The sequence below is a fragment of the Athene noctua genome, chromosome 2, assembly GCF_965140245.1.
Source record: "Athene noctua chromosome 2, bAthNoc1.hap1.1, whole genome shotgun sequence".
Lineage (NCBI taxonomy): Eukaryota > Metazoa > Chordata > Aves > Strigiformes > Strigidae > Athene > Athene noctua.
In genome coordinates, this window is record NC_134038.1 from 132,088,616 (window position 1) to 132,098,472 (window position 9,857).

Genomic DNA, 9,857 nt, shown 5'->3' on the forward strand with positions numbered 1-9,857 from the left:
ATGTCCATCCAACCCACCAGCACTATCTCTTATTAATCTGTTCCTGCTTTCATTATTGCATTCCCCTCTTTGTGTCCCTTGAAACACATTTTACTGCCATGCACAAAACCTAACTGCTCAGATCAGCTTTTTCCCTGTAGCCTTGAGCATGTAACGGATTTCCTTCACTTTTAGTTTCAAGATGCATCATAACTCTTGTCTGTCTAGTTTTATGCAGGTGGAATTTTCCTTTGCACAGATAATCATGGCATGCCTTCCCCGACCAAAGGGATACTTCTATTTTCTTGTCTTCAGGTTTTATTTCTTTTCTGATTCCCACCAGAAAAGCAACCAAATTGCATTGGCTGAATCAAGCAGCATGGGGGGTTTTATGATGCCTTAGAACTTATTCCTGTGCAATATATCAATGTTTTAAACCCACCCACACATGATTTCTACATGAGTATGATACCATTTTTATCTGTGTAGACCTTCCATCACTGATGTCTTGTTTTAATTACTTCACTCTATGAAAATCATAAATAATCTAGCTCTTTGATATCAGGGGTCATACACACCTAGGTTTTAGATACAGTCGTCACTATGATTACAAACACACCCACAAATAAAGCATGGACTGCAATATAAACTAAATGTATAGAATACACTGTCTGTGAATTTTGGGGGAAATGAAATGCCTTCTGTTTTTCTCTATTACACTTGGTTTAACTTGCACAAACCTTTATGCCTATGAAAGGAATATCCTTTCCCTGAAATTCTGCCAGTAATTGGGTGAGAAAGTTACATATGTTTCTTTGTTGCATGAGGCACTGGGAACTTAATGGTGACAATAAATTCACTCTATGTAGGTGATTGAAAAACTGTGGATATCCAGAACCTCAGTTTCTTCTGATTTCATCCCAAGTTGAATTGATATCACTGAGGTGACATGTTACAAAAGTCACATTACTATTATCTTCTCTGACTCGGCCTGTAGAAAATGATCCACTTTTTGCAAACCTTTGAAAATTAGCATCTGTAACAAGGTATAATCAGCTACATTGCAGAAAAATCATGCATAAACTAAGTTAGAAATAAATGATGATTTATCAATGTGTCAGATGTCATGTGGTGATGGATGAACCACGAAGATGTAATAGTTCAGCTTGCATACTTATTGAAATGCTGCATCTTCATCAGCAATATATTCCTATAGCTTCTTTTGAAATTGAGCTGAAAACCTCAGAAGAAGTAACTACCACTTTGCATGCTCCACAGTCTCATAGTGCCTGAATTTTCTGATGCAGTTTGTCTCTTACAAGTTGTTTTAAATATCTCCTATGCTGACTGCATTATAATTCAGAAGATGATAGAAGTTTTATGAACTTTGTAAGATGTTCATGCAGTATCCAGCATAAAGGACTCTTCGTCACTGTAGCTTTTAGTTAATTTTACAACTTAAGAATTAATAATGAATATAATAATGACTTTTTATGAATACAAAAGTGAATGCTTCTCCTAATATGACTTCTTTTACAAAATAACATTGCAGTGCTCAGACCACAAGTACATGATGGACACGCCATCTCAGGACAGAGGTAGATTTTATAGAGAAGAAATAATATAATATTGCACTTTTTTCCTTGCTTTTTCAAAAAATAGCAACTCTGTTTTCAGCACTGGTAAAAGGCTACTGTATAGATACTCTGAGGATTGAATTTCTCTGTTTAACTACAAAGCCAGCTAAGACAAAAGCAACTCTTTCATAAGGTTCATCAATCTCACAGGGGGTTATTATGAAAGAGAGAGAGTACAAATCATTTTTCATTACAATTTAATTCTATATACAGTTTGCTGAATCAACCCAGAAAAGGTTACAATATTATGTGAGCAATGGTCCATGGGGAATGGAAGAACTAATCAGAATATGATCACATAAGATTTCACAATCAGCAGATGATAACATCTCAAAACCGCTGACTTCAAAGGGGAAAAATGATTTCAAATTACATTGATAAACTTCAACTGCAATCTACCTAGCTTTTGAGATTGCACTTCAACTTTTCTTCTTTCTCTTCTTCATCATCATTAGTCAACTCTTACTTTTATGTGGTATTTTCCATATAGAACTAGAGACAATTTCTGAGCCTGTGGTTCCATGAGAATATTTCTTAACCTGATTTGTAACAAAGGTCCTTCTATTATATAATCTCCAACCTATGTTTGTGGAGAGAAATATCTTGGCCAACATTTTCAAAAAAGGTATGAAGCATGAAGGTACTTCATTCATTAAATGTAACTATAAACGTTTAAGTTAAATTAACTTTGGGGGATGTTGAGTTTTAGTTTTGCAAGAGGAGGATACCACAGTACAATGGAAACTAATTTTTTTAGGATCCATTTTCAATGTGTGTTATTGGATACACTATTTCAGGTTTCCAAAATAGCTCCCTATACATACAAAACTTCTTGAAATGTATGCTTTATAGAAACAGAAAATTAAACTGAATCAAACCATTGACACTATTTCAGAAGCTTCACTGCACTTACTGTTTCCAGGGCTTTTTCTTACTGTATCTGTACACTATTTCTAGACAAGTAGTACCATAATAGCACCCCATGTCAGGCTCATGTTAAATCTTTAGTAATAAATAAACAATATTTTCACTGACTTCTAGGAAACGGCAAATATTATAAAAGGCTTGTTTGGCCCTAAATCTCTCATCTGAAGATGTCAGGTTAAGTGGTTACAACCATTCTCTTTTTCTGACCCAGTCTGATGAGGTTAATTAATGCCAGCATTAGCTCCCAGCATTCTTTGCAATCTCAACAACTAAAAGTATGATAATGCTGCTGCAAGACAAGTGCAGAGAGGCATGACTTTTTGTGTCCTTTTCCTTTCCTTATGCACAAACATAGAGCTAGCTAGTCTCAATATACTTGTGTGATATATTTTAGCATCCTTGACAAAAGAATTGGGAGAGCAGGAGTCTCCCTGGAAGAGAACATTTAATTCCTACTAGAGTTGCCTGTGTTTTCATTCTGGAAGGTCTGGTCCACACATTAGTCCTTGTGGTGAGTAATCTATTTTATTACAGGGGGTGTGAATCAAGCTCACCTAATTTTCTGCTATAGTGCATCCTTCTTGTTTCTATGTCTGTTGAAACTAAAAGGTTGCCTGCTAGGCTAGTTCAGCTTGGGTGTGCTGAAGCTTGAGGAGAGAAGTGTGCTGGAAAACAAGACGTAAGAACACAAAAAGGTCAGGAAAGATGAATAAACTAATCAGAACCAAGTACTTCAGTCACCAAAGGAAGCAACCCTTTTTTTATTCTACTCAGGAAGGAGAGTAGTAACTCACTGGTTTTGTCTGTTAACAATTATTAGGTCTTATTATTTTATAACCTATAATAATACTGTAGATCTCAGAAAAATCTTCAATACCAAGTAAAGAAATAAATGTTTTGTCTGTGAGGCAGAAATAGAGGGACATTCACCGGGCTCCAACGCTTGCATTTTTGAGACAAAACAAAATATTAATCTGAAGTCAATCTATATGTTACTGCAAGGGTTTCCATTGGCTTTTATGGACTTTGAATCAGACCCCCTGATGAATGACTTCTTTCTTAAGGGATGATTTTCTCAGCCCTTTTCCTTTATTCTTCCCCATCTTTTGTTCCTATTTTCTTTAAAATAATCTTTTCATTATATTTCATTGGCATGCTTTCTGGTCCACTGAAATCTAAAACTGGAATTAGAATACAGAGTTGACAGAAATGATTCATTGATTGTAGCTGAAATGACCCATGGATTTGTTTTACTAATCGCAACATTTTTATTGAACTAGTTCTGTATGTTTCATTAGAAACAATTCAGGAAGGAAAACCTACTAGGGTGAAACTAAAGTATGGATCTGTTGAAATTCTTCACACCAAAAATGAGGAAATTTGTAGCAAAGAATTAAAACATCATAGCTTATGTCAACAAGAGAAATACTGCTGAAATGATCCTCAGTATTGTTCAGAAATGTAAGAAGATGATCATCAATGTTATAAACTGACCGCAAGAAACTGCCTATAATTTCTACTCTCAGGTCACTTACATTTCTGGAAGCACACTGGGCCTAAACTTCCTGTAGTTAATCTTGTTATTCACACTAGTATAACAAAATTTTGGCAATATAGTGTTATTTTGCACCTAATTTTGAACGGCACTGTAATTGACAAGATGAGTTAAAAAGCAGTTGAGTTCCTGAGGTGCAAAACTGCTGTAGACTTTTTCAGAAATGCTCTTCATTTATATTACTGAAAAAGAAGAAAAATCTCAGTGATCATTTTCATAAACAGAGATCTTCAGATGTTACACAAAAGTTTAACAAAAGACTGTCAGATGGAGTTAATTATAATTTAGAAAATGTGTATAAAAATAAAGAATTCAACATCCACAGGGAGGTCTCACAATTCAATGCATTACATTTTAGATACCCTTGTTTCAGACAGCGGCTTACACAGCTTTCAAATACGTCAGTGAGTATTTAGTTCTTGCTGTTGTGGAATGGTTTGAAATAACAAGAACTTTATTCACTAAATATTTCACAGAATGGAGGAGGAGAAAAGAGAAGAGAGCATCTTCTGCCACAAGATGGGAGAATATATAAATAACGGTTGAAACACAAAACAAAAGAACATGCACTAAAACTAGCATGTTATTTGTATCATCTGATGCAGCCCAAATGTCACTGGTTACTGTAAGTTCTGATTAGAATTTCAGGATATGAATATTATACAAAAAATGTGAAAGTCCCTTATCTGAATTAAATAACCTACATTCTGTCACTTAAAAAAAAAAAAAAAAGGCACACCCCCCCCACACCCCCCCCCCCAAATCAAAGCCCCCAGAATTCCAACATGCCCCTCCCGACAGCAATTGTTTAGGAATGAAATGAGATATATTGCTGTATTGCCTCGTCAGGTAGTGTCATACACTACAAATTATTTGACTTACCTTGACCGTCAAATATCCTTCCTCGAACCCTATGTAATCCTTTCTCATTTTCCTACAGGGATTTTCACTTTTACGTTAAATGGGTGAAATTTTACCCCGTCATCTCATCAGTGAGAGTTTTGCAGTTAGTAGTAACTGAAAAAACAGGATCTCAGTTAGTGTCTGTATGCCCCCCAATTCATGTCCTCTGATCCATGAGCAATTCCCTTACAAGATAATTAAATGAGGCCAATGAGAGTCTATTCTGTTCTATTCATTGGTTCTCAGGCTGAAATCATCAGAGTGTAAGACCACCTGGCAGTAACACAGACTCAGCCGGCTATCGCTCCTGGCCCCAGGTATTTTCATATACAGTGAAATGAAAACCCTTACTGCTTGTCTGGAGGGCTTGACAGTGTATTTTCAAGCTGTGAACTACAGGGCAGTCTGGGTCTCTAGGTGCAGAAGGAATTGGTGGGAGCAGATGGCAAGGCTATCTACATCAGATCACCCCAGAAATTAGCTCAGCTCTGCTGCAGCCATCTCTCACTGTGGGTATGTAAACTGGATGGTGAACTGGTGCTGTGCATTCATCCATGAACTATCCCCAGAGCTCTCTATCTTCTCAACTGTGTGGGGTGTCTTGTAGTCACTCAGCCATTTGATGACTTTGAGTGCCATACAGGGAAAGTTGCCCACCTCTTTGTATTAAATGACACTACTACCATCCCCTTCAAATGCCTTGTACTTATTCTTCAGGGGAGAATTGTGTGCAGTAAAACTTTCAGCTGTGCTAGGCATTTGGCATTGTTTTCCAATGTACACACTGTTATTTTTTTATGTTAGAGTTGGCAAGATTGAAGAAGTGTATGTTGACCTGGCCATTTCCTTGCAGACAACACAAAAGAAGTGTTTCTTTCAGGAAACAATTACACTAGGAAAGGGCAATGGCTTTTCTGACCTGTTCTGGTAGGGCACTTCATTCATATTGATAATGGGAAGAAAGCCATGCAGTATTTGTGTGTTAGTATTGAATCATTGGTGAAGATGTGGTGTGATGTGATGTGATAAGAGAGCGGATGAAATTGATTCAAAAGAAAAATTGTCAAAACACACTTTAAACAGAGCTCTTAACAGAGTGTTTTTCCTGTATTCCATTTTATAATTAACATCCAGTTTTTATCAGACTTCTTTCTGAAGTCTAAATAAATGCCCCTATTTTGTGGCTTCTGGCTTGTATCTTGCAGAAGATACAGGTTCTAGTTCATCATTAAAAACAAATCCTAGTTTTACGAGCCATATAAAGAATAAGGCTGCCCATGGCTATAATTGAGTTACTGTTTTTTATCTCACTACAGTCCGTTGGATGTCTCTCTAGTTATAAAACAAGCAATTTTACAAAGACCCTGCGGTGAATAGAGCAAGACTTTTGGCTTTCTAGTTATTTAGTTCCCTGTTTTCTCTGCTTTTTTCCAGAGGTATCAGATGCAAATTAGGTTTCTAGTTTCTCTTATCTCTTTGTTCTTTCCAAAGCTGAGATTGATAGCTTTAAGGAGATCAAAGTTAACTTTCAAATATATCCCAAATTGATAATCTCCAGACTATCATACACCTTGTACTCAGAACAAAAACCTAAAATCCATAATGGCATGATCATGATAAATATGGTTCTTCTGTTAGACTAAGTAAAAGTAGATTATACATGTGTTTTAGACTTCAAAGGCCTGTCCTTTCAGTCGGGTTTCTTTAAGGTCTTAAAGGCACTGTGCTCTCCCTTTTGTGTAAGAATAATAAAAGACACTGCAGCAACAACTTGAGAGGATCTTTTCCTGCTAACATTACAGTTTCAAAGATAAATGGAAAAAACATTTTAAGAGAAGAAAAGCAGGGACATTTCTAGTCTATTAAAAGTAAATATAGAAATATAACATGCATTAAAACCAGTTCATGCTTTATATCTGACTGTATAAACTGTGCTTTGGTTTAGATATGCTGGCTGAACAGGTTACCAAAAGAGAGACAAAAGATGAGGGCCCCTTATATTCTCTTCCTATACCAAGAAAAACAAAGGAGAAAAATGTCCATTTCCAACAGAGAGCAAAATCTGGTGGTCTAATCCAAAAAAGGTTCCCAGTGACACTAATGAATGATGGCAATATTTCCTAATGTCAATATTCTGGACTGAAATGCCTGGTGCAGATGAGACTATGGTTGGGGCTCACAGAAAGTTACATGACCAGCAACATGTCAGAACCATTGGTGCAGATCATGTGTATCCACACACCGTTACTGCGGAGTGGCTCTCTGGCAGTGGCAGGGCAGCTGGCAGGAAGCCACCTTGCTTACTGGCTGGCAGCCAGTGGCTCTTCTCTGTGCCCCGGTGAACAGTCTCTAATAACTAATCCCAGGTTTAGGGAGAGGTTTTGGTATGCACTCTATGGGAAAAAGTGTCAGGAAGAGCTATATCCTTCTTTCCAAGACTGCCTCTGATTTTTCTTTCACCCAGCACTTATTTTAGAGTGCTCGAAGGCAGATGTTTGGAGGAAAAACAAACATTTTGATCCTTCCAACTGTCCTTCTGTTCTCTTCCTGAACACAAGGATGATTGTGTGTATGTGCATGTGAGAGGAGGAAAATAATCCTATTGTTCAGCATGGATAAATGCTTCTGTGAATTGTACATAAAAGTATTTGCATGGAATAGTGCTTGGTAATCTGTTTATGGGCTAATACCTTCTTTCCAAAAACCTGTCTTGCTGGTATAATACTAGGTGACAATTTGATCCTGTATATGCTTACAAAATATATGTTTTGTTATTCTCTGTGCAGTGCTGGAAGCACCTGCCTGTTTGTCTTATGGGAAGTCTGTTGTGATGCAACAGATCTTAGACAGCACTTCTGGGAAATATCAGAAACTCTACACAGCAGTAAAGCTAGAAGAAATAGAGGGATTTGAGTGTTTTTACACTTCAAAAATTCTTAGAGAAATATATTGTGAAAACACTAGATTGCCAGAAGAATTCCCTTCATTGACTAGTAAAAAAGCAGCAGCAAGAGTGTGCCATCCTCACATTGCTAATTGCTGCATCTCAACTCCCACATCTAAGGATAAGGAATCACATTGGTCTCTCCGGTGTAGTCACTCAGCTGAAACTGACAGTAAAGGTGCAAATTGTTGTCAGTTGTCATTACTTGGTATGTGTTATAACCTAGGTCTAAATGGAAAAATACCTGAGATGCAATGACTTGTCCATATACACTGAAACTGATTCACGTACATAACCACATTTGAATAAAAGCTGTATCTGTGCTAGGCTGAAGTGAAGAATGTCCTCTAAATAAATTAGTAGATCTGATTACCTCTGGAATGCAACTAGGCTCTAAAAGTTGAAAGATGAAGACCCAATATTTTTATTTTCAGTCCACAAGTGTATTTAATTATAAGAGGGAAAGAGAGGAGCAAAACTTACAGGGAAATACAGCATAAGGTGTCATTTTCTCACTGGCTACTGGCTTGATAAGAATAAAAGTCTGCTCCACATGGAGTCCTTTAGTATAAGCCCCTTCTGTCACACTCCAGAGCTCTGCAGAACCAGAGAGAATGAATGAGGTGGAAAGAGGTGGGGAACTGAGCTCTCATTTACTTACCCCAGGTCTGCTGACATCTGTCAGCAGTTACACAGGTGGGACGAAGGGAATATATCTTGGACCTTGCCAAAATGGCTCTAAAACATCATCAGTGGGTTTGCTCTGCTAGTTCCATCTGTCTGTGCCTCAGTGCACATGCAAGGTATTTTTAGGCCACCTGCTGTTGATACAGGGGTTTCTTTTTTGCCAGAGTGCCATTCAGACTTGAAAGATCAAATTATTGACCAAATTCAGTAGAAGGCTTAGTATTATACCTAAACCTTATCTTGCTTAACTAGATTGCCATTACACTAACCCCTAATGGGATGGAACATTTTCTGAAGGATTCATTTTTCACCATAGTGACATTACTATTGTTATATATGCTGCCTTTCACCATAACATATTTACATTAACATTATGGATTTTTTTTTCTGTACTCACTCTCACTCAAGACTTCTACCACGGTAGACTAAGGAAGGTTGAACTAAACCACATTTTGTTCCTTCTTTTTTTTTTTTTTTTTTTTTTTTTTTTCCCTGCTAGTAAAATAAAAAAAAGAATTGTAACAGGATGTTGGTGCGTTCACAACAGGAATTGTGATGTGTGTCATCAAACATTTGTTTCCAGTAAAAAAAAAAAAAAAAAAAGAGAAGGAATAGAATTGTGGAAGCTCTAGCTGTTCTGTGTCTTCCAACAATTGCAGTGCCTGTTCTTGTGCAAACTGAGTTTACTCAGACAGTTTTTTTCACTGATAATTCAGGTTTTGGTGCTTTTAAAAGGATAGGTAAGAATTCAATGTCAGAGGAAGAACTTCAAACAGTAATTGTAGAGTTCTAATACTTTCTGTATTTTTCTATTTATTTGAGGCATCACTCATCACTTAAGTCAATGTTTTGACAGTGATTTCTGCAGAAAAATGATTTAGCCTTGACTGCACAGGGATTCTCTATTCCATCAAGTATTTTCAGTATTGAAGAAGCAAAACTGGAATGTCACTTGGTATGATAAATTTACAATTACAAGTATGAAACAGAGTTTTCTTCACTTACAGTACTCCTTCTTCCAAACATCTTATTCAAAATGTTGTAAAAGATAACAAAGTTTAGGAGAAACTTTAAATATTTCCAAGGGAAAGAAGATGCAGGGATGGTTTATTTTCCCAAAAATATTCCTTACAATGAACAAAAGTCAGGCAAAACTTTTAAAATTATCTTTTTGATGTAATATGTGCAAAAGTATTGGGGGATGTAGATGTTTGTTTATGCATAC